This window comes from Macrotis lagotis, chromosome 1 (assembly GCF_037893015.1).
Source record: "Macrotis lagotis isolate mMagLag1 chromosome 1, bilby.v1.9.chrom.fasta, whole genome shotgun sequence".
Lineage (NCBI taxonomy): Eukaryota > Metazoa > Chordata > Mammalia > Peramelemorphia > Peramelidae > Macrotis > Macrotis lagotis.
Window position 1 is genome coordinate 288,969,703 of NC_133658.1, and position 26,454 is coordinate 288,996,156.

General features: G+C 38.7%; 1 protein-coding gene across 12 annotated transcripts in view; it reads left to right on the plus strand.

The window, feature by feature from the left end:
• Positions 1-26,454, plus strand: part of RAPGEF1 (Rap guanine nucleotide exchange factor 1) — a 195,932-nt gene that overhangs the window by 57,932 nt on the left and 111,546 nt on the right. Inside the window, exon 1 of one of the 12 annotated variants that reach the window (XM_074210865.1) lies at positions 19,635-20,126. The exons of the other annotated variants lie outside the window; for them this stretch is intronic. The gene's annotated coding sequence lies outside the window, so the exon portion shown is untranslated. Of the gene's footprint in view, positions 1-19,634; positions 20,127-26,454 lie in introns of those variants that run through there. 12 annotated transcript variants of the gene reach the window in all.

Here is a 26,454-nt window from a genome sequence, read left to right on the forward strand (position 1 = left end):
AGGTAGGGCTTTGAGCCGCCCCTTCCCCATGCCTGAAGTGACCTCTTTCTCTTTTCTAAGCCATCGAGTACTGTATTTTAATGCAGATGAACGCCCCTTTCTTCTTCTAACCCTAGTTCTATTGAGCATCACCTGTTTTCTCACCTACCACTTCTTGCCTGTGTCTGTGATTATCTATATAATGATGATGATGATGATGATGATGATGATTAACAACTCACTCTTCTAGAGGCTTTCCTTCCAATCACTCTGTAATAGGATAAATAAGGGGGAAGGGCAGCTAGGTTGCACAGCGCCCTGGAGTCAAGAGGACCTGAGTTCACATTCAATACTTTATAGCTGTGTGATCTTGGGCAAGTCATTTAAACCCATTGCCTTATTTAAAAAAAGGAAAGAAAGGAACTGAGACTCCAATATCCTATACTCTAACTCAGGTCAATTGACCATTTCTCCACTATACCACACAACATTCTAATAAAAGATTCATTGGCTAGGGAGTATATATAATTTAGATGTGTTTAACCCCTGACAATTCTGCTCAAATGTTTTCTTTTTTATGTCTTTGAACACCTGGAATAGAATCTCATTAGCTTTGTGACCCTTGGTAAGTCTCATATACCCTCTGAGCCTTAGTTTCTTCATCTCTAAAATAGGAATGATAATCAGTGCTACCTTACATCATTATTGTAAGACTCAAATGTTTGCAAACCTTAAAATGAGAGTTATGATCTTTTTTGTATCATAGAACCCTTGTATCAGAAGCTATCACCTTTCACACAAAGGATCCAGGAACACTTTGAGGGACTTTTCACTTCACTGGCTCAGTGCTTCAACCAAGTTTAACCTGTAACTTCAGTTTCTTGCCTTCATATGAGGATAAGCACCATCTCCCCTTACTAACATGATAGATGCTGGTTCACAAATCTTCAATGATAGTGATGCAGGGAAGAGATGAAGAGAACTGTGAATGTGAACTGACTAAGGACTTATTCTCTCTCTCTTTTTATTTTTTTATTATTATTATTCTTTTTAGTATTTGCAAGGCAAATGGGGTTAAGTGGATTGCCCTAGGCCACGAAGCTAGGCAATTATTAAGCGTCTGAGGTTGGATTTGAACTCAGTTACTCTTGACTCCAGGACCGGTCCTCCCCTAAGACCTTACTCTTGATGTAAATTGACTAGAAGTAGAGAAGTAGAAGTAGAGAATTATGATTGTAACAGAAACAATTGTAATCTTAAAAGCTACCTGATCTCCTTAGGCTTTACCTAATTCCTGGTTTAGTAAAAGAAAGGGAGTTCACCTTTTGCCCTCTGCCAACCTGCTTGGCTGTCCTTTTAAATAAATTTTTGTTTTATCTCCACCCTTGCTTTCCCAATTCTGAATAATGATTCCTTATAGGCATAACCAAACTCTGGTAGCCAGTGGCTACAATAGGATCCTTAAATCTTTAATGATCATTTTATTTACACAGAAAATAGGAGCGATTTGCATTAGAGTTCAAAAAGCCTCTGCTTCACTCTTCAACTTGAATCATCCCTTTACTTTGGATGGGATGTAGATAAAAAGAGTCAGAGAAAGGATTTAGACCTTGTTATACTTCTCTATTTCTCTGCCAGTCTGATAGGCTAACCACGTTCCTTAGCTTTCATCAGGAATTTTACTCCTACCCATTCCTTTAAAAAATCTTCCATTCTATGGGGAGGGGAAGAGGTAAAGTTAGCTTCCACCCAAGGAGAGGGCTTTTACCTAATGGTAAGAACCTTTGGTAGTCCCCATCATATTTAGATAATTAACAGTACTTCATTGATTAATGTTTAAAATGTTCATAAATTTGTAGGGTATAAGAATTGGAGGGAACCTGAAAGAACATCCAATCTAATCAACCTACCTATCTTATAGATGATAAAACTTAGACTCTGAGGAGGAAGGTGCCATAAAGGGAAAGGCCACCTACAAGAAGGCAGTGTTTGAGATGAGTCTTGATAGAAATCATGGATTTTAAGAGCATTGAGATGAAGGAGGGGGAGGAGAAGGAAGAGGAGGAAGAGGAAGAGTATTCCAGGCATGGGGAGTATAACCAGGGCAAAAGCCTTGTAGATAGGATACTGAGGCATTGTGTGAGAAATACAAGTAGATTAGCATGGCTGGCTCATGATTCCTTCAATATAGAATGAAACTTTCTGATAAGGAAACTGAGTATATTATTTTTCAATGGGAGAGGGCTGAGGAGAGAAAAATAAATGCTTAAATGAAAGGGAAATTTTATTTTTTTAAAAAGGCCCTGAGGTAGAAGAAGGGAGAGGGAGTGAATTGAAATGACCCTGAGTATGGAGGTAAGGACTGTGGAGTGTGAATACTTAGTGCTTTAGTGTTCTAGTCATCTTGGCTCTCTGATCTACAAAAGGAGGGGAATCAGAGAGCTCTGGGCTTGGAAATTTTTTGGATTTTTACTTTTCTTTTCATCCCCCAAATTTAGTGTGTTGTACCTATACTTAATAAATACTTATTGACTTGTTGATTAAAACTTGTGATCCTTTGGCTTCCCCATCTTCCTGGCAAGTGCTTCAGAATCTGCAGACCAATAGAGGATTTTGTCTTCCATATTCAAATATCATTAATGAGATGCATTCTTTGGAGGATGCACTGATTTTTCCTGATGATCCAAGATTGAATGGACTAGATAGGATCTAAGTGCAACTCACTTGATAGTCTGTGTTTTCTCTATGCCCAGTATCCCCTGCAGAATTCCAGATACTACTGATGGAAAGGGTTTTCAGAGAGATGATTTAGTTTCACAAATTTGGGGGTTCTAGTCAAGGGAATAATTGTCAGTCAGTCCATGAGCATTTAAGTGATAAATTCCAGATCCAGCAAAAATAATTATTTGCCTTTGGTCCTTATGTTTATCTAAGTCCATCAAATAGCAGGGCAATCTCTTATAGCACAAAAAATAATCAAGAAATTTCACTTCTAACCCTGTTTCAACTAGTTAACTAAACTTCACTATATGACCCAATCCACGTCACTTCTCTCTAGGCCTCCATTTTTGCCCAAGGTCTCACAGCCATTAAGTATCAGAGCTGAAATTCAAAACCATTTCCTCAGTCTTCTATAGAATCCATGTGGTGGCATGCCTCTGTTTTGATCAGAGCTATGGGCACGGGTAATAAGTGATCTTGTGATCATGGATGTTAGCTGGAAGGAACTTTATTAGCGGTCACCTAGTCCCACACTCTCATTTTGTTAAGTGAGAAGACCTCTGATGTACTTTGTATGACCTACCCTTTATATGTCTTGTTATTTATAGGTAGTAAATAACTGGAACTTGAACCCAAATCCTGTAAATCTTAAGTTTAGTGACACCATGCTTACTTTGTTCAGGGTCCTATTGCATTAGTTGTGATCCTCTTCCCCTGGCCTTTATCTTCATAACACCAAGTTAAAATTTGCAGATTTCAACTTCCTTGACAGGACTCAAAGAACCCAGCAAAGTTTTTACCGTTTGACAAAAAGATTTCATCAAGTTTCCAACCAACAGTCCTTGAGTCAAAATATAAGTGGTAGCATAGCCAAGCGACCTTTCTTTGATGTAAGGTAACTTGAATGAGCTATTTTATTTCTGGAATTTTCCAGAAGGGTATGATTCATCTTTTACATGCAGATCACAGAGTTGAGGTCTTTTCTTTTAATCCATGTGGCAGCATGCTTCTTCAGTGATCAAAGCTGTTAAAACATGTAATAAATGATTCATTTGTTCAGTCTTGACATAAGAAAATGACACCAAGATGTACTTTAAATCACTAGACATACAAAGTATTAATATTCCTAGTCTAGTGCTCTGTATTTTTATACATGGTAGGGATCAAGTAAATGTTTATTGATGATATTTAGGGATCACAATTGCCCTGCCTCAGAAAAGACTTATGAATTCATAGAAAAGGGTGATTTTTTTTTAGATTATAAACTTATGAAACAGCAACTGAAATGACAAATTCTTTTTTCCTTTGGCTTTATGCACTGTTTTCCTTGTTATATGAATTTGTCACATTAAAAGAAGAAAATGAATATTCAAATATAGTAGATATTCTTGCATATTCTTTCTCTGAGACTTCAGTCAGTTGACTCGGGTTCCAATTTAAATCCCACTCTTGACAGTGTGACTTGGAGAGAGCCATCTTTTTTTCATGGTGACTTCTCTGAGTAAGGAACCACCTGGGTTAGATGATAAAGACAGACATCCCTAGGACAAGAATCTGTCATCAAAGGACTAGATTTTGAATACCACTGCTGTCACCTCTGTGACGTTGCACAACACACCCCCAGCTCTCTGCTTTCCAATGAGGGGCTTGGAAAAGAGGATTTCTAAGACCTCTAAATCTTTGAGCCTTTGACCTTAGAGTTCCCTCCAAGTGACTCTACTCTGGTTGTGAAGGAAATCCATGAGCTTATCAACAGCATTATTAATGTTTGTACTTTATTTTGTTTTTTCCTCTACCTGTGATGCCACTGGTGGTCTTTAGGCAAATGCAGATCTGCTGCAACTCTTCCTCAAGAACCTTACAGTCACCCGTGTCCTAAGAGAAGTTCCTTCCAGTCCTAGATACTGTTAATCTCTGTTAAAAATGGCTTTGAAGACAGTTCAAAGCATTCTCGGCTAATATTTGTCATGGAAAAGAGGTGCTTTTCATGTCTTTAAACCTAAAGAAAGAAAAATGGCTTGCCCAGGGTCGCTTAGCTAGTATGTATTAGAGATGAAACTGGAACTCAAGTTCCTGACTCTGTGGTCATCTTTCTATCTACTATATCATGAGGCCTCATAGTAAAATTAAATCTGTAAGAATAGTAACTAACAGCAACAACAACAACAACAATAATATATTGCATTTATGTAGTGTTTTTAGGTTTTCCTTCTTTTCTAATGTATATTTTCTGGATAATATCCCTTCCATTCCTGTTTATAGTAACTACCACTGCTGACATGGGTACAGTACTTTAAAGTTTATTAATCATTTTCTATTTGTTATTTCATCTGTCTTAACATTAACCCTGTGAGTTACAGGTGTTATCCTCCATATGCAGTCATCTACCTGTCATTGTCATCTCCTGTTCCTCTCACCTTCCTGATTTCTTTCCCCTTAGCCTCCATCATCATTGCCCTTTTGGTCACTGGCAATTTTGATTTTTTAGAAATCATGAGGTTGTCCAGACAGGAAAATATGGTCTAAGGGCAGTGTTTTCCCATTGCTAGAAGTGAATTTTTTTTGATAGAACTTTGACTCTGCCCACTCCATAACCATTAGCAGAGCTGAGACGTATTGACATCATCAGCCATGGACCAAAGCAAGACTCTTTTGTATTTGCCTGCATGAGACACTTAAGAGAGACTCTGGGACAGGACCTTCTGCTTAGACCATTGAAGTGGGAAGGAGGGGCAGGAAGTGTGAACCAGTAAAGAAGTTGTAAGTGACCCCCTCATCCATTTCATTCCCAGAAAGGGAGATTCTGGCCCTGACTCCAGGTTTAGCTGCAAGGAGGGCTTTCTCTTAATTTCCCCTCGGGCCTTGGAGATGGATAGTGTCACTTTGGAGACATGGTCATGTTTCAGTTCCTCAGCTCTGCTGGAGAATTCTGGTGTTTTCCACAAGCCCTGGCCTGTCTTGGCATCCTGCTGTCTCTCTCATTTTTCTCCAAGTGACTTCATAAAGTTCCAGGAGCTCTGCAGTATATCCCTTCCCTTCTCTTTACAGTATCCCAAAAAGCCATCAGGGTGTGTTCCTCTTTGGGATCCAAATGACACATAGAGGGCTCCTTATACCCACCCAGACTGGAGTCACACACTCTGAAGCTGCAGTCAGAGTGGCCAGTGTGGTACCTGTCCTATAACCCCTCCCTCCCAGCTTAGTCCCTACCTAACAACAGAATTTTCTTCCAAAGTAGGAGGGAAGAGAGATGAGCTCCCAGGCTGATTCTGAGCCCCACCCATTTCCTCCTCCTCCCAGTGAGCTATTTCTGCGTGGGGTCTGAAACAGCTGGAGGTGGTGTCTCATTCCCTGTTGCTTAGAAAATAAATAGATGAAGACATGCTTGCTGACAAACGCTCTCCCACCCCCCACCCCACCAAAAAAGACTTTTTTTCCTTTCCTCTGGAAACCCCACAGGGCAGCAAGAAAAATAATGAATTCTCTGAGTCACAGAGGGTGGGCTATCTCTTGACTCAGGCAAGTTGTACTTCTGCAGCTGCTGCATAGGACACAGTCTTACCCCATCATTGTATCATGTACCATTAGCAGGGAGGGGGACCTTCAGGCTTCCTGCTTCCAGATCCTGGCTGTCTTGCCAATGACGTGATACTGAAGAATAGATTCTTTTTGCAGTCCAGGAACGTTGTTTGGATTCTAAAATGTGTGGCCTCCACCTCTTTCCTCTGCACCCTGGCAACTCTCCTAATGTACAAATCCTTTTGAGGGACATAGGTCCATTACAAACAGCCCCACCTAAAGTACAGAGGTTAGGGTGGACCTGCTTCCTCCAAAGGGTTTTAAATCATTTGACATCCTATGGCCCCACCTACTTTCCCCTTATGGTATTGTTGTTATTAATGATGATAAATTATTGTTTTAACTTTTGATGGTGTGTTTTGTCTCTTTGGGGAAAAAATTCTTGTATAAACAAAATAAATTCAGGCTTCTGAAGGTGTGTGATGCTGGTAGCCTTCAAAATCTCTAGGTTGATTTGCATACATAGTGGAAAGAACCTTGAATTAAGAATCTATTCCCTGTCACAATTTAAATAGGTCATTTAGCAAATCAAAGCTTCTCTGAGGTACTACCTCACACCTCTCAGACTGGCCAATATGACCAGAAAGGATAATGATCGTTGCTGGAAGGCTTGTGGGAAATCTGGGACACTATTACATTGTTGGTGGAGCTGTGCACTCATCCAACCTTTCTGGAGAGCAATTTGGAACTACGCCCAAAAATGTGCATACCCTTTGATCCAGCAATACCACTACTGGGTCTTTACCCTGAAGAGATGATGAAAAAGGGTAGAAACATCACTTGTACAAAAATATTCATAGCAGCCCTGTTTGTGGTGGCAAAGAATTGGAAATCAAGTAAATGTCCTTCAATTGGGGAATGGTTTAGCAAACTGTGGTATATGTATGTCATGGAAGGCTATTGTTCGATTAGAAACCAGGAGGGATGGGAATTCAGGGAAGCCTGGAGGGATTTGCATGAACTGATGCTGAGTGAGATGAGCAGAACCAAAAAAACACTGTACATCCTAACAGCAACATGGGAGTGATGTTCAACCTTGAAGGACTTGCTCATTCCATCAGTACAACAATCAACAACAATCAGGGACAATTTGGGGCTGTCTGCAATGGAGAATACCATCTGTATCCAGAGAAAGAACTGGAGTTTGAACAAAGACCAAGGACTGTTCACTTTAATTTAGAAAAAAAAAACTGATATCTTATTGTCTGATCTTGCTATCTCTTATACTTTATGTTTACTCCTTAAGGATATGATTTCTCTCTCTCATCACATTCAATTTGGATCAATGTATACCATGGAAACAATGTAAAAACTGGCAAATTGCCTTCAGTGGGGGGAGTAAGATTAGGAGAAAAATTGTAAAACTCAAAATAAATAAAATCTTTAACATAAAAATAAAAAAATTAAAATAAAATAGGTCATTTAACCTTTTTGAACCTCAGTTTGTGCAGCCGTGAAATGAGAGGACTGAGCAAGATGAACTCTAATGGTCCTTGCAACTTAGGATCTATGACCCTTTGGGAAAAAAAATTTTTCCTTTTCTAAGTGTTAGTTTTCTTAATTTTAAAATGACTATGATCCTCAGAGATGATCACTAAATTCTCTTCTAGTTGTAGTGTTATATGACAATGTAACATTTTATCTGTGTGGTTGAGAATAGAGCAAAGCTAAAAGGCTCTGTAGGCCTGGCCCTCTGGTATTTGGGTGGCACTCAAAACCCTCTTTCAATTCTCTATTATATTTATTCCACAAGCAAATAAAAATAATGCTTTGAACTGAGTTGTCCTAGAAATGAGACTGAGAGAGGAGGTGACCTTGAAACTCATCTGTTGTCACTACATGATAAATGACCATACTTTACAGGAGATGCTCTCAAAAAACAGATTTATGTTAAAGGGATGGAGACAATTATGATGTTCTGGTTTAGATGAAAATCCTATAATACTCATGTACTTATTTCACAAAGTGTTACTGAATTTTTAAAATTTTCCTGAGTCCTACTGATCTTAAAGGCATGCTTTAGAGTGGTCCTAGGATCATAGAACTTTAAAGGTCAAAAAAATCTAACCTCGGGGCAGCTAGGTGGCTAGTGGATAAAGCACCCGCCCTGGAGTCAGGAGTACCTGGGTTCAAATCCAGTCTCAGACACTTAATAATTACCTAGCTGTGTGGCCTTGGGCAAGCCACTTAACCCCATTGCCTTGCAAAAACCTAAAAAAAAAAAAAAATCTAGCCTCTTCATTTTAGAATCAACTAAGAAGCATTTATTGAATGCTATCTGTGTTAAGGATACTGAGCCCCAGAGAGGGTAATTTGGCCAGGGTCACACTGAGCTAGTAAGTGTTTGAGGATTTGTGGGATTCCCATTGGTAAGATCCATAGCACTGTAGATTTAGAGTTAGAAGAGGAAGAAGAGGCATCTATAAACCCCCTGAGATTATAGATGAGGAAACTGAGTCTCAGAGAAACAGTGTTACTTACCCAAGGCCCTCAGGTGGCAAACAACCCAGGAATATTGACGGCACGTCTTCCTGCTATCTTTGTGCACCCTACTCATTATGCTTCACTACTTCTCATCTTGGAGGAAATTTGTACCTCACAAACCTTCTTAAATTTTGAAAATATACTCACCTCACTACGTTTTTTTTTTTGCTTTTTTCTACTATAACTGTCAGTTGATATAATGGGGCCCATGGTGATTAGCTTGAGGGGTCTGCAAAGTGATCAAGGGTTGCATGAAGGAATGTCATTTTGAGAGACAACCTACCCTTGCCTGACAGTAAGACTCTGGGCCTCAGTGTGATTAGCATTTTCCTTGCCTGTTGGCTTCATAGGATTAATAAAACCCAAAATTTAGTCCAGGAGTTCTCAACCTGTTTTGTATCTTATACACTGTTAAAGGTCTGACATCAGCCCAAGAAACCCCTTCTCAGAATGTTTTCAAGTACATATAGAAAAATAGATAGAATTTCAAAAGAAACCCATTATATTGAAATAATTTTATCAAAAATATTAAAAGTTTCAAATTCATAGCACCACAGTTGGCCTAGTCCAACTGTGTCTTTTTACAGAGGACATAAATGACTTGCTCTAGATCTTAATTTTTTGCATTCTGAAGAGGAAGCAGATTAGAGAGCTCTTCAAAGGTCTCTTCTAGATCTCAGCATCCTAAGCAGGGATCCCCTTCCAGATCTTCTTACTCCAAATGTAGAGTACTAACAAACCCTGCCTTTGAGAATATTTTCATTGGGTACCTTACCCGCCAGGATTCACAAGAAGAAAAGGGAAAACTTATAGAAATTTTTAATCAAATGAATTTTGATCTGTATTGAAGTTTATTTTTTATGAACTTGTGTTTTAAAACCTGGGGGTGGAAGAAGTTTGTTTTGTCCATTTTAGATCAAAATATTTTAAAGTGAAATATATGTGTATATATGGGTCTATATACATATATATATGTTTTTTTCATATGTGTGTGTGTATATGTGTCTATAACCTTAAAGATAGGATATCCCTCCTCACCTTTTAAACATATGGCTGAAAAGAGTACAAATGTCTATGGTTCAACATCAGTTCTACTGACTTCAGATTCCATTGCCTTTTCCACTTAAGCCTACTGCTGCTGTCCTTCATCTGAAGGCAGGCTTTTCATCAATAAGATCTTGGAATGCAAGTCTACCAGTATGAAAGTGATATTTGCACTGCAGAGTGCTGCCCTTGAAAAGTCAGACACATAGATGTGTATGCACACACACACACATGCATGCACACATGCACACTCTGATCCTTTAGGATACAGACTGACTAGATGGGTCATTTTACATTATTGCCCTTGCTGATTCAGCCTAGCCTTTTCATTTCTTGTAACCTCAATAACCTGACAGATAAATAAGGCTTGCACCTGTTTTCAGTTTCTCTGGAGTTCTGTTTTAGGCAACTTTCTTGCCAGTATCAGCATGAGTATGTGCTTTCCAGAACCAAAAAAGCATTACCAGGTACTCTTAGTGAGCAGCTGATTGAGGGATAGTGCAGCTAGGCTCATTAAAAAGTCTACATTTTGCATCCTTTTGATTTAAAGAAAAATCATTTGATTAGAAAGGCAGCTTGGAGCAGGTGCTGGAAAGAGCTTTGACTTGAGTTCAGATTTGGCCTCTGGCTATGAGACTGTAGACTTGTCACTTAATGTTTCTGAAATTTCCTTTGCTCCTCTTCTGAAGTGGAGATAATTATTTCTAGAATCTACTTCTGCAGGATTTTTGTGAAGCTCAAAAGAAATAACATATATATAAAAGTACTTGGCATATCTTAAGGCATTATTCTATTCACATCAGCTAAACCTTTATTATTCCATTATTGGATGGCAAGGTAATGGAGAGAGCTTGGTGTTGTAGGAGAACCTGCAGAAAAAGCTCAGTTTCCCTTTTTATTTTTTCCTTTTTTCTGTCCCCCCAATTAAGTGTTCCAGTGGATAGAGCTTGAACGTGGAGTCAGGAAGACCTTGTTGTTGTTTGTCGCTTCAGGGCAAGTCATTTAAACTCTTTCTACCTCCATTTCCTCAGTTGTAAAATAAGAATAATAACACCTACCTACCAGGATTGAAATGAGATTAAAGTGGAATATTTGGAAAGTGTGTCATACACTTTAAAGTGCACTATAAATGCTAAATCATTATTATTATTATTATTATAGTTGTAATTATCTGTAAATAGGGATACTAATCTTTGCAAAAGTTTCTCACTTAGTTGTTTCTTTTTTTTTTAAGGTTTTTGCAAGGCAAATGGGGTTAAGTGGCTTGCCCAAGGCCACACAGCTAGGTAATTATTAAGTGTCTGAGACTGGATTTGAACTCAGGTACTCCTGACTCCAGGGCCGGTGCTCTATCCACTATGCCACCTAGCCGCCCCTTCTCACTTAGTTGTTACAAGGATCAAGTGAGATAATGTGTTTGTGTCATTTCTATCTCATTTCCCAGTACTTAAAGTAAACAGGTAGCCTTGCTCGAGGTAGTCACTAGAGCATGAGAAGTGTGATATGGTGGATGAAGTCTTGGTCCTGGAGTCAGTAAGACTTTGGTTCCAGTCTCTTCTCAGATACTTACTAGATTAAATTTACTTCCCCTTTGTGACTTATAAAATGATAAAATTGGATTCAGTGGCTTCTTAAGATTCCTCATGGTTCTAAAGAGATGCTCCTCTGATCCCTCAGTTTTTCATTGTCTATAGGAAATTCTCATTCCAAGGGGCTCTGCATGAACATCCTTCAAAGTCCCTGAGACAGGTAAACAGCCACAGTTGTGAACTGATTATTGAGAATACATGGGACAGGTGTGTTCTTAGAGAGCTTTGTGACTCAAATTTAGGATAGACCTAAAAGGTTCACATGCCAACTCTACCAGGGAAAACTTGCACTTGTCCTGAAATTCTTATTGGCCAGATCCAGAGCTTAGAATCAAAACATTCAGTAGTTCTGTCACTCTAGCACATGGCCTAATGAAATATTATCACTGGGGCAGTTCACCAGTGTCAGGATAAGATCCTATCAGCTTTGCAGAACATGAACTATATCAGCTTTCCTTATGATTTAAACTCCAGACTAAGTTGTTTTTTTTAAACCAAGCATTTTATCAGCAATTTGTGTAATCATCAGCAATTGTAGTTATTTTTGTCAGCAATCATAATTGATTTACCTTTAAGAATAATAGCAACTCATATTTGTTTTATAGCTTAAACAATAGACCTGTGAAGTAATATTTTTCAGAGTAAGAGGTTAAATAGTAAGGTTCAGTGTATCCCCCACATTACAGCTGGTACATGCTGACATGTACCTGGGATTCAAAATTTTGATCCATGGAGCTAGTAGCTACCTTAGGATCATCCTGGTGATGGATATGAGACAAAAAAAAGACCTTTAAGGTAGTTGATGCTCACACTTTAATTTTACAGGTGGGACAAGTGTATCCCAGAGAGGCTGATTTGTGATTGTAAGAATTGGGGTCTAAATCCACTTCATCAAACCCCAAATTTAGCCTTCTGTACTCTAGAGAAGAGGAAATGGAGGCCAGAGCTGTGGAGTGACTGGCCTAAAGTCACATGCAGATGGTCGCATCTTAGGATGGAACACTGAAAGGGACCTTCGGAATCAGACAGGACAGCTACCTTTTTTTTCTTCCATATATGATCCAAATGACTGGTGCCTCATCAGTTCTTCTGACTTTGAGCTTCATTGCCCCTTAAGCTTGCTGCTGCTGTCCCTCATTTGAAAGCAGACTCTTTATCAAGTGAGATCTTGGAATGTACATCTACCAGTATGGAAATGATATTTGTGCTCTACTGTGTTGCCCTGAAAGAAAGGATCCCTGTAGGTGTGTACTTCTTCATCATTGCCTAGTATAATTTGCTGACTGCATTTGGTGGTCTATACATGTTTGTATGAATTTTTTTTAAGTATTTATTAGTGGGGCGGCTAGGTGGTGCAGTGGATAGAGCACCAGCCCTGGAGTCAGGAGTACCTGAGTTCAAATATAGCCTCAGGCACTTAATAATTACGTAGCTGTGTGGTCTTGGGTAAACCACCTAATCCCATTGTCTTGTAAAAAAAAAAGTATTTATTAGTAGTATATGTGTGTCATGGAACACTATTGTTCTATTAGAAACCAGGAGGGACAGGAATTCAGGAAAGCCTGGAGGGATTTGCATGAACTGATGCTGGGCAAGATGAGCAGAACCAGAAAAATATTGTACACCCTAAGAGCAACATGGTGATGATGATCAACCTTGATGGACTTGCTCATTCCACCAGTGCAATAATCCAGGACAATTTTGGCCTATCTGTGATGGGGAATACCATCTGTATCCAGAGAAATAGCTGTGGAGTTTGAACAAAGACCAAAGACTATTACCTTCAATTTAGGGAAAAAAAGAAACATTATCTTATGTAATTTTCCTATCTCTTATACTTTATTTTTCTTCCTTAAGGATATGATTTCTCTCTCATCACATTCAATTGAGATCGATATATACCATGAAAACAATGTTAAGATTAACAGAATGCCTTCTGTGGGGGGTGGGGGGAGAGAAGCAAGATTGGGGGGAAATTGTAGAACTCAAAATAAAGCCTTTCTTTAAAAAAAATTTATGGGGTGGCTAGGTGGTGCAATGGATAAAGCACTGGCCCTGGAGTCAGGAGTACCTGGGTTCAAATCCGGTCTCAGACACTTAATAATTACCTAGCTGTGTGGCCTTGGACAAGTCACTTAACCCCATTTGCCTTGCAAAAACCTAAAAAATAAAGGTATTTATTAGGTACGTACTGTGTCCAAAGCAGTGAGGATGCAACAAGAAAAGCAAAGACAGTCTTGCTATCAAAGAACTTATGTTCTAATGGAGCAGACATTAAGGTGGTTTCAGCTGCAAGTCAGATTTCTAAAAAGGTTCCATGATCCTTTTTGCCAAGTACATTGTCATGCAATAGATTGTCATGCAGCATCTGGAGTGGCATTTTCCAATGATAAATTACTATCTCTTTTTGATGTTGAACAGTTTGACAGAACCAAGGACTTGGAAGAACAGTTGAAGGAGCTGAGAATGTGTAACCAAGGGAAGAGGAGACTTAAGGAAAGTTGTTTAAATTTCTACCAAATGTTTAAGGGTTTCTGTGTACATTAGGGAGCAGACTCTCTGTGTAGCTTCAAAGATCAAAGTAGGAATAGTAGAGGTTTATTTCAGTTCAATATAAAAAAAGACCTTTTTACTATAAAAATTTCCCGACAAAAGAATGGGCTGTCTTTGGAGATGTTCAGTGGAGGTTAGGTGGGTCATCCCCTTGGGAAGGTTGTAGGATATGCTAGATAACGCTGAAATCCATTCTAACACTGAAATCTGTGTTTGAGTAATACACAAAAACGTGTGTATTGAGGCATAGAGGTTTCAGGGTTTTCAAAGCTATATCAGCTGGACCCAACCTCTGGCATTTCTTACCAGTCTGGAAAGGCTTTGAGTATGGACATCTGCTATCTGAGTACCTGCTTAGCTAGATTTGGAGAGGCTCATCACCAGATTGGTCCCAGGGAGATAGGTTTTTCCTAGTAACTACTATCCAAAAAACATCTACCAAGACATAAAGGTTTGGTAATTTATGTGGATGAAAATGGCAGACTCACCCTGGAAATACTCAGTCACCAACTACTGTGTGCTGAAGAAACACAAAAGACATGCTTTCTTCTCAAGGAACTCCCAGTCTAATGGGGGGAGACAGAATACAAACAACTGTGTAAAACAAGAAAGGTACAGGATACAATGGAGGTGATCAGATGAGAAAAGGACCTGCCATCATGTCTTCTTACACTCAAAGTGTGACTAATGGGGGATTTTCCAGGTGAAGTTTGAGGAGTCATTCTCAGCATCAAATAACCACATTTTTTGGTATTCTCATTTCACAAGAACTTTAACTATCATGACCCCCACCATATGTGGGTGAACTCTCCTAAAATGACTATATGTTTCACTCTGACTTTGTGGGAAGAAATGCTCTCATTGGAAAAGTTGGTGGAATTTACATGCACTTGATTAATTGTCCTTTTACTGTACATTTAAAATTCATCTTTTCTTGTTCTCCTGTGGAGCAGGAATGAATGTATGTTGGAGCAACTAGGTGCCACAACTTTGACCACTGGACTGGAGCTAGGAAAGACTTTTTTTCAAACCCAACCTCAGTTTCCTCATTTGTAAAATGGGGATAATAAATAGTGCCTCTCTCGGGATTGCTGTGAAGGTCAAATAAGATTGCTTGTAAAGCATTTAGCACAGACTCTTGTTCATGATGATGATGGTGATGGTGGGAAAGCGATCCTTAATAATTTCAAATTTAAGCTAAGCTTTCATGGAACAGCTTCTGCATCTCACCTCCCCTCAACATCCACTTGCTCTTCAGTCCTTGCTAAATCTGGCTTCCACACCCACCACCAAAGAAATCATCCCTTCAACTGTTGACAGTGACTTTCTTATACTAAGCAGCTGACATTCCTATCACAGCCTTGGTCAGTCAGCACAGCATTGGACTGGGAGTCCAGGTTGGAGTCCTGTTTCAAACTCTAGCCATGCCTACAACCTTGGGCAAGTCACTGAGTCTTTTGGAGCCTCAAATTCCTCATCTGTAAAATGAACATACTAAGAGCACCTACCTCATAGGATTGTTGTCAGGATCAAATTAAATAACAAAGTGCTTTGCCAACCATGAACACTCTGTAGCTGTTAAGCTATTATTATTAATGGTAGTAATAAGGTTTTATTTAGTTAATTCTGGCTTTATATTAAAAATAGTTTCCATTTAAAACTTAGAGTTTATCAAGAATATTAAAAAGAATAAAACAAATATTATTATTATTGTCCCCATTTTACATATGAGGAAATTGACAACATCACTTAGCCACACTCAATATAATAATTATCAAAGCCAAGACAAGTTTTTTGACTTCCAAGTCCATTGCTCTCAATTTTTTTTATTTTTAGGTTTTTGCAAGGCATCGGGGTTAAGTGGTTTGCCCAAGGCCACACAGCTAGGTAATTATTAAGTGTCTGAGGTCGGATTTGGGTACTCCTGACTCCAGAGCAGGTACTCTATCCACTGCTCCACCTAGCCACCCCACTTGCTCTCAATTTTACTATTTGCTGCCATCCTGTGAGAGATTTAAGGCACATTACAGAAAACCTCACCCAAAATTGACCTTCCCACCAGGTTTGTTAATAATAAGTAAACCACTAACAGCACATTCATTTATAGGAAAAGACCTTGAATTGGATCTAGGCAGTCCAGAGGATCTACATGGCCCTGTGGATTGGGGCTTTGTCCTGTGATAGAGGGAGCTCTGTGCTTCAGTACAGTGGGAGCCAGCTCCAGCTTCCTTCCCATACTCCTATCCGGAATGGGTCAAATAAGCCTGAACCCAAGACTTGGCATATTTCCTTTGGAGTCAGAGCCTGACATCATGAGTGTATTTATTAATCATTTTAGATTAGCAATTCTTAACACTAGATTTGAGTTTAAAAAATACTTTTATAAATTTCATTATAATTATTTACTTTTATAACCCTATGTATTTTATTCTAGAGGGCTTGTATTTTGCATGGGGGCAGGAAATTACTGAGTCCTTACTAGGAAGGCCTGGGTTCAAATGTGATTTCAGACACATATTAGCTCTGTGTGACCTTGAGCTCTATGTGACACTTAACCCTGATTGCCTCACCTTCAGAGCCATCTCCAATTTCCTGATTCATATCTGCATACTGGACTCAGATGGCTATGGAGGAGAAAGTAAGGGGATGACATAGCACAGTACCTTCTTCACGTGCATGAAAATACAATTCACATGTATGAAAAATACAGTTTAGACAAGCCCCATATTCTCTTGTAGAGAGAATAGCTATCTAAAAGGGTGTATTATAAAATGCTGCCCTTGAACCCAGGGCTAGGCTAAAAAGACTGTTCTCCTGCATTGTAGTTGAGAGCTTACTGGCTTTTCCTGTGAAGTCTGAATTAGACACGTGCCGACTTGGGAGAGACAGCTATGTAGTCCTCAATAGAACTATGACTCAACAGCTGGAAGCCATCCAAAACCAGCCTCCAGAGGAGCCTTTCTTTTAGAAGAAGGATGAACCAAACAGCCACAAGATTAGCATTTTTCAACTTGAACAAAAGCATTCAGTAATCTGAAGGACCTAGTGAGTCCAGAGAAGAAATTTGAAGTGTTACTTTACCTTCTAAATCATACCATGCTAGAAGAGAAATAATCAGGCAGATGTAATGGAATATAACAAACCCACCAGGAGAGGAGGGTTTCACTTTGGGAAAGTAGCCAAAATTTAATTATTCACTTTCTCCTTGATTCCAGAATCCTTCCCCAGCATTCATTCACTAAAATGCCACATAAAAACATTAATAAATAGCCAGTCACTCAGAGCTGGGCCCAGAGCAGGCTTTAAGGTTCTTACAGCCATGTTTGAAGCTGGAGCATCCCTTACCCCCTGGGCAGGCACTCCTGAGCAAGCATTGAGTGTGAGTGCAAAAACATCTTATGAGCCTCCTGTTTGAAGGGCAGAGCAGAGCAATGGGTAGAGAGCTGGGTTCCAAGGCAGCCTGGTGTCCTAGCCACAGGACTCAAGACAGATCTCTCTGCCCCTCCCCCAACCCTCAAAGACTTAATGTACTGTGAGCCCCTCCAGTTCAGGGACTATTGTTCACCTTTCTTTGTGGAGTAATAGATGCTTAATATGAATATGTATTGACTGACAATTGACTCTTAAGTTACAGAGCAGCTATTGCCTACATTAGAGTGGAATTTTTTCCCAGGAAATTTTCCTTATTAGTGAAATCATAGGTACAGTCCAAAAAAAAATAGACTATGGGCTATAAAATGCTTGGGATAAGAGAACAAAAATGAAGCAGTCCTCCTCTCACAGTGCTCACATCCTTCTGGATCATACCATCTCCCTTGATGACCTTATTGTTTGGCCTCCAGGAAATCATGTCAATCAAAAATAACTTGAATGTGAGAACTGTTAAAAGATAACTAAAGGTACCATCAAGATTCTCCTTTTTACTGGCTTCTGCCTGCCCTTCATCCCTGAAAAGGCATTCCTTAACTGTTCTACCCTGTTCAACTATTGTCCTAACCAAGAGTGTGCTGATAAATATGTAGCAATGGTTATCCAAAACCACAGCACACTTTTGTATTTATTCTGCATTATTAGCATTTTCTTCATCACTTTCTTAAGTATAGACAATCAACAAAACAATAAATCAAGCTCCGGTTTGTATTGTTTGCCAGTTTTCAGAGGAGTAAATGCTCACAATGAAAATTTAACAATCTCACAAGCCTGGCTGAGCTGGCACCAGTCTCCACTTGACATTCTCTTTCTCTGTCTTCATTGTTAAATCTCCAGAATGAGATGTGCATGTGCATGCCCTGCCTCTACTTCCTCATCATCTAATCACTCTTCAGCTCCTTCTACTCTGGCTTCCACACCTACCACTCTAATGAAGCCATCTTCTCAAGGTTAACAGTGACCTCTGTAGAAGTAGCTGACATTTGTACCAGGCCTTAAAGTTGACCAGTGGTTTAATTCATGAAAACCTGAAAACAACCTTCAAGTAGGGACCACAGCCATGATTATCAAAGCATCACAGGATTAATAAATTCAAGCTGAAATAGCAGAAGAAAATTCATCTAGAGGAGGCTATGAGTTCAAGCATAATTTGGAGCTGCAAGATATGGGTTGTCAAAGTCCTATTTTGTGTATCCCTACTTCCCTAAATACTCAGCCTTCAAAGAGAAGGCTCCCAAATACATTGAAGGTATTTTGGTTCTTTTCATTTTTCTGAAGTACCAATGGGCCCTCCAAACAAGCTTATCTTTTAAAAGGCAGTATGCCATAGAATGGTGAACTTAGGGTCCTCATGAGTCCTGCCTTTGGTCCTGTCAGTGACCTCTTCTATGAAATGGGGATCATGATATCTGGAATACCTATCCCCAGAGCAAGATAACATCATGAAGCAAACCTTTAATTGCCATTGCAATGGCTTTCATTCAGTCAGAAGACTCTACAAAAGGTGCCTCTCATCCTCTTCACCTTTGCCTGACTTTTGAAGCCCTCTACATTTTGGTGCCCCTCTTGCTTTTCAGGCTAATTTCATACAGAACCTTTCTGAATACCCAACACTGGTCAAACCACTCTATTTTCCCACAACATAGCTCTTTGCTTTCCCCCTGTGTCTTGGATGTCCTGCCTCTCCCCCGTTTGACATTTTCAAAAGTTTGGCTTACATGCTACCTTGTCCAGGTAGACTGTCTGCTGCCCCTCCCCTCAATCAGGCAGGGTTTTATACCTCAGATAAATATATGATAAATTTAGGAGGGTCTCAGCTAGAGATGGTGTCAAAGCCCCTAAGTTTCAGATCTTGAGACTATTAACTTAAAACTGCTGTGACCTTGAGTAAGTTACTTACCTCAGTTTCCTTAATGCAAAGTAAAAAAAGTAATGAATTTGAAATCAGAGAACCTGGGTTCAAATCTTGCCCTTACTGCTCCCTTTTTTAAACTTGTTTTCTTCAATGAACAGTTATCTTTTTCCCCCTACTTTTCTCCCATCGAAAAAAAGCAAAACCTTGTAACAAACCTGTAGCCACACAAAAAAGGAATAAAATCCTGTAGTGGGCATGTCCAAAAAAAAAAAAAATCTCATTTTCAGCCCCTTCTTCCCTGCATGATCTTGAGTGAATCACCTAACTCCCCCCCCCCCCCCCCCCCCCCCCCGCCTTTAGTAAAATGAAGGGATTGGCCTAGACAGCCTTGAAGTCCTTTCTAGATGTCATGGCCAGATGCTCTCTGAGGTCCCTTTTAGCTCTAAGTCTCATGAAATTCTACTCATTATTTATTAGGTTTTATGGGTCTCAGCTGTTTTTCTAGTTGTGTGACTGTGGGCAAATCACTTAACCTCTCCAAGTCAGAAGGCAGTCTGATAGTCTTTACATTGTTTTCATGCTATATATTAATCCAAATTGAATGTGTTGAGAGAGAAATCATAGCCTTAAGGAAAAAATAAAGTGTAAGAGATAGCAAAATTACATAAGATAATTTTTTTAAATTAGAGATAATAGTCTTTGGTCTTTGTTCAAACTCCACAATTCTTTCTCTGAATACAGATGGCATTCTCCATCACAGATACCCCCAAATTGTCCCTGATGATTGCACTAATGAAATGAGCAAGTCCTTTAAGATTGATCATCAACCCCATGTTGCTGTTATGTGACCTCTTTTCTTATTAGGATCTTATGTTCCATAAGGACAAGAACAGGTATTCTTTTAACCTTGTATCTTGCTAATAGGCTAATCTCTGCTGTAGGGTGTTTGACTTTGGCTAGATTCCAGAAAAACCCAAGGAATCCTGATGTTTGTACAGCCAAGAGAGAATTTTTTCCTCATTAGTATAGGATAGGCCTATAGCTTGTTTTGCATTTAATTGGTTGTGTTTATGAAGATTCTGCCCACTTGAGAATCTTAAAGCAGTTTCTGCCCATTGTTGGTCATTTAGTTTGGAATTTGTTCTTTTTGGGGGGGTTAAAAAACAATCTAAACTTTTTTTCAAAGTAAATCCCCTTCATTGTGTAGTAATTGTTCCATATACTTCTTTTGTAATATTCATATTCCCTCACTAACATAACAAGTATAAGCATCTTTGATAGCTGAAGCACATTTTTTTTCATTTCTTAGCAAAGTACAGTATCTCCCTTACCTATCACAGCTTGCTATTCATGGTTCATATTACCTGAGTTATAGTCAGGCAGCTTTCCTATTTGAAAGCATATGATTTGCTAAAAATTTTACCGGGATTGCTCAAAAAACTTTTACCTTGCTGAATTTCTACAGTGAAAATCTCATCTTAATGCCTTATCTTAAGTTGGAATTTGTTAGATTCTTGGTCCTCTTGGTTCACTTAGCTATAAACTCATCTTAGTCTCCTGTACTGGTTCATTATCCATCTTTTACCCCTATCAACACTGTCTCTCCTTTATAATCTCATCTGCTCTCATTAGTTTGGGTATCATCTCTGTGCAGATAATTCTCAATCTAAATATCAAATACATATCATTATCAAATCCAATTATAATCTTTCCATTGAACTCTTTTCATAACTAATTTCAGCTGAACATTTCCCAATAGTCCTATGTGTATAGAGACTTCTCGAACTCAGTGAGTCCAAAGTGGAATGTATTATTTTCCCCACTATGGCTATCTTTCATAGTCACCCAGGTCATAGACCTGAGAGCTATACATTATTGTTTCCTGTTCCTCTATTCCCACATTGAATCAGTTTCCATTTTATTGATTCCATAACATCCTCTAGCATCTGTTTCCTCTTTCAAGGGATAGATTTGAAGTGAGTTCAAATCCTAACTCTGATACTGCCTTTAAAACATTTTTAACAGTCAACAAAAAAAAAATCTATTTTCTATCCCCCCCCCCACCTCTCTTCCAGTGGAAAAAAAGAAAAACTCTTGTAACAAATATGCATAACAGTTTCCTTGATTCTACAAGGAATCCACAGGTCCCCCAGTCGCTAAAATACCCGTCCTAGGGCATAAGCTTGACCATAGCATAAGTCTGCTCTAAAGGTTTTCAGGTTTCTCTATTATCTCCATATAGGATATAAATTCCTTTACCTGTATGTAAAGCACTCTTCACATTTTGTATATTATGCTCAAATATTGAGATGAGTTTACACATTCAAAAAGGTAGATATTCCTTCCAGCAATGCACATCACAGCTCATGATTGCCTATCTTGGATGACTCATTCGGGGAGATTTCTGTTCATAGGTTTGGGCCACTCAATATATTTGGAGAGAAAGGAGTAGTTCTCCCTTGTTCCTAACAAAAATATACCAGTAGAGCATATAGATAAACAATCATTTAACTAGGTGGCTCTCATCACATTACTAGCCCATCTTCTTTTCCAGTTCCATATTTCTTTGATGATACCCTTTATTACAACAAAAACTGACCTATATACCTACTTTCTCACTTATACAATTTTATGAGAATAATTGGCATCTTCATCCTTAGTGAGGTTATTAGTAGGGAACAGCCAGGCTTTCACAGATGATGATCTACATTAAACCTCATCTTTATCAGAGAATTGACTGGAAGATGGAGAGAATATAAGATCACATTGTGCTTATTGTTTGTTGATAAAGCCCTTGATTTAGCAGCAAAATGGTGCAGTTAAAGCTGTCTTCCAACAAGGTATCTTCTAAATGTACATCACAGAAATATAGGCATGGAGCAAGAAGAGAATTTAAAGTCATCTGTTCCAAACTACTTATTTTACAGATGAGGAAACTAAAACCCAGAGAGGTCGAGTGATTTTTTTTCCCAAGGTCATACAGGTATTTCCAAGTCCTCTGATTCCAGAGCCAGTTCTTTTTGCATTGTAGTAAGGTAGGTCCTCCTAAAGAGAACAAGAAGAGAATATTCCAGGTATGGGGAATAGCCTGTGCAAAAGCTGCCCTGGAAGAAATGAAATGTCATTTAAGAGGAATAGCAAGTAGTACAACTTGGCTAGAACATTAGAGTATGTGAGGCTAGAATGATATGAAATCAGTCTATAGAGAAAAGCTGGAGCCAGATCATTAAGGGCTTTTAATTATTTTTTAGTTTTTTGCAAGTCAATGGGGTTAAGTGGCTTGTTCAAGGCCACACAGCTAGGTAATTATTAATTAGGTAATGTCTGAGGCCGGATTGAATTTAGATACTCCTGACTCCAGGGCCAGTGCTCTATCCACTGCCACCTAGCCGCCCCTACCTTCATTTCTTATGGTACAATAGTATTTCTTCATATTCCTATTCTATAACTTGTACCCCAATTGCTGGGCATTCCCTCAGTTTTCAAATCTTTGCCACAACAAAAAGAGCTACTATAAATATTTTTATTCATATATATCTTTATCTTTTTTTCTAGCCTTGAAGTAAGACCTTTGGTAAAGAATAGTGTTGGGACAGCTAGGATGTAGCACTGACCCTGGAGTCAGGAGGACCTCAGTTCAAATCCGGCCTCAAGCACTTAGTATTTACTTAGCTGTGTGACCTTGGGCAAGTCACTTAATCCCATTGCCTTGCAAAAAACAATTTAAAAAAACCCAAAGAAATGACCTATGATGTCATAAAAGTCTCAAGCTTTATTTGGAAAAAAATGAGGATTAAACCTTGGTGTCAATGTCATATGTAAGTAATATGGTGTTTTGTTTTCCTTTTTTTAAATATCAAGAGACTTTTGAAGTAAGATGAATTTTGAAGTAATTCTGAATTTGTAGGACAAATAAAAAGTAAACCTGATTATGCAATTTATATATGAATACTATAAGTAAAGATCCAGAAATAATGGAAAGACTTTATATATATATTTTATAAATAATACTATATAAATATGAATCCATTCAAATTACATTTTTTTTTTGTATTTTTTGCAAGGCAATGGGGTTAAGTGGCTTGGCCATGGCCACACAGATAGGTAATTATTAAGTGTCTGAGGCTGGATTTGACATTCAAATTACATTTTAAAAGTAACTACTATCTACAGGTCACTGCCAAGAGATACAGAGAAGAAAATAAGACATCATTCCTGGCCTCAAGTAGTTTATCATCTAATAAAGATCAAATTGATAGGGAGTAGAAATTGGAGGCAATGGTACAGAATTTGGTTTATTTTATTTTTGGTTTTTGCAGGGCAATGGGGTTAAGTGACTTGCTCAAGGTCACATAGCTAATTATTAAGTGTCTGAGGCCATATTTGAACTCTGGTCCTCCTGACTCCAGGGTCAGTACTTTATCCATTGTGCCACCTAACTGCCCAGTAATACAGAATTTGATAAGACTTTCCTGGTCAGTATAATTTCAGCAATAACTTGCCATCAGTAAGAAATGGAAAGAGCTGAGGAGACCCAAGCTCATAGCCCAGGTTCTTGCCTTGGCTTAGTCATTAAGTCTCTATGTGACTAAAGTCACTTCCCTGTCTATATCTCACTTCCCTTATCTTTAAAATAGGGGATGAGTTGAATTGATCTCTAAGATTCCTTTGACATTCTGTGTTCTAAAATCTTTTCTAGTTCTGATGTATTTCTACAGAATTTGTGTTTGTGATATTTTCTCAGGACTGAACAGTGATATGAGTGGGTAAAGGCATCAGAGAACGGGACAGTTGTTTAGAGGATATGGAAATATGAATTGAACTGTGATTCTGGGTTCTAGTTGCACAGGTGTTCTGCCCTGCTACCACTAGTCAGGATTTTCCTTCAAAAATTTAAATTTTATGACAAATAATTGGAATGGTATAAGGGTCAGCAGAAACCTGTTAATAAAATACTTAACACTGTAAAGTATTCTCACCTACAAGATCAAATATAAAATTTTCTATTTGGTATTCAAAGTCCTTTATAACATGCCTCCTCCAACCATGAACCTCTCATATCTTTCAGTAGATCTCCTCCCTTTTCATTCTTTGATCCAATGAAATTGGCCTCCTGGCTCTTATTCCATCTCCCTTCTCCACACATTTTCATTGACTGTGCCCATGTACATGGAATGCCCTTTTTCTTCATTCCTCCCTCCTGGTCTTCTTGGCATCCTTCAAATTCTGGCTAAGGTCCTACCTTCTTTCAGAAGCCTTTTGTTGTCTTGATTTCTTTTAATTCTAATATCTCTCCTCTATAAATTATTTATTAATAGCTGTTTGCATTAATATCTCTCCCATTAGATTGTGAACTCTTGAGAGCAGGGATTATCTTTTGCCTTTTTTTGTATCCCCACCATTTAGTTAGACAATTTGCAAACCAACACTATCAAATTTTAATTTTGTACCATTTAATGCTGGCCTTAATTTCCATTTAAAACAAACAGAAAAGCCCCCAAAACCTTTTACCACTTGATTATTTGAAGCTAATGATGAAGCTTGTTAAAGAGTACTAAATTCTGTGGTAGGGAAGATTTATAATAGATATAATATTGCTTTCAAATGATGACCCTAAAACAGTGATAGTGAAGTTCTGACAGAGTGAAGGCTACTAGCATTTATATTTCAGTCTAATTCAATAGTTGTATATTTTCTTTCATGTTGACCTGACCTCAGTCCTGTCTCCCTCCTAAACCACAAGCAAAATCCTGAGTCTTGACTGACCCAACTTTAAACCTCCTTCCTAGTTGATGTTGGACTCAATTTAGGTAGACAACCAATAAAGAGGTGGAATTTCTTTCTCAAGTTTGGTGCAAAAAACAGACCTGCCTATAAATGTCCTCAATAGCATCAAGTCAAAACCATGAGATTTCCCTTGCTCCCTTCCAAACTTTATTATCTCACTTTGTTCATTGTAGACCTAACCTCAGCTTTGCTACTTTTCCGGATGATCATTTTTCTGGACGTCAGTTAGTTTTCACATTTCTAAGGTGAGGGTTTGGATTAGGTGATTACCCTTTCAGCCTTAAATTCTATGCTTTTATGATAGAATCCCCAGGGTAAATGTTTGCCTTCCTACCCCCAATCATTCCTTTCAGAGGTCTTTTCTAATGAGGGATAACTTAATGGTAGAGTTGTGACAGAAGGAAACCAGCCTTTTTCCTAGGGCAGTAAGACTGAGTTGCTCTAGGCGGGTAGTGTCTAGCTAACTGATCAGTATGAGGTTTGGTGTATCTGCAGTTTGTTTATACTTTACATCTTGTTAAAGGGGTGATCAGTCTACCTTCTCCTTACCCTTGGGCCAAGTGCACATTTCTAGATAAATCATCTAGAATCATCTCCCTTTCTAAGGGATCACCTTTAATGAGATGGTCTTGAACTTTGGGGATGTTGCCTGGGCATACTATGCAAATTGGTTATTTAAATTTTATCTAGATATTTTTATAAGTTGCAGTAAAATGAAAAGGTTATTCTTCCTAATCTAAAATGTAACAGAATTCCTTCCTGCTATCTTTTATAATGACTTCCCTTCTTCTGACTTAGGTTTTCACTCAATTTCAGCTGTTATCTTGCACCAGTAATACAGAATTTGATAAGACTTTCCTGGTCAGTATAATTTCAGCAATAACTTGCTTGCCTTATCTTTTATTTCTGACCTGGGAGGACCATGTACTGTCCTGGGAACCAAGAAACCTAGGGAGGGATGGGTTTTTTTTTTTTTTTTGGAGCTTTGCCATCTACCTACCTGTATGACTAGGAGGAGACCCATTCCCCTCTCTAGGTCTCAATTTCTTTAACTAAAAAACAAGGAGCTTTAGGGGTGGCTAGGTGGCACATTGGATAGAGCACCAGACCTGGAGTCAGGAGTACCTGAGTTCAAATTCAGCCTCAGATGCTTAATAATTACCTAGCTATGTGGCCTTGGGCAAGCCACTTAACACCATTTGCCTTGCAAAACAAAACAAAACAAAACAAGGAGCTTGGACCAAATAACCTCTAAGGAAGGACCTTTTCCAGCTCCATCATTCTAGGAACCTGGTTAAGCATATTCTTCCTTCTTTATGTGTTCATTGGATGTCTCTAAAGTTATAAGGATCTAAACCAGTAATCTATTAGAAACTTTTTCTCAAATCACTTTACCTTCTTTTTTATCTCCCCAATCCAAAGAAACCAGCCTAT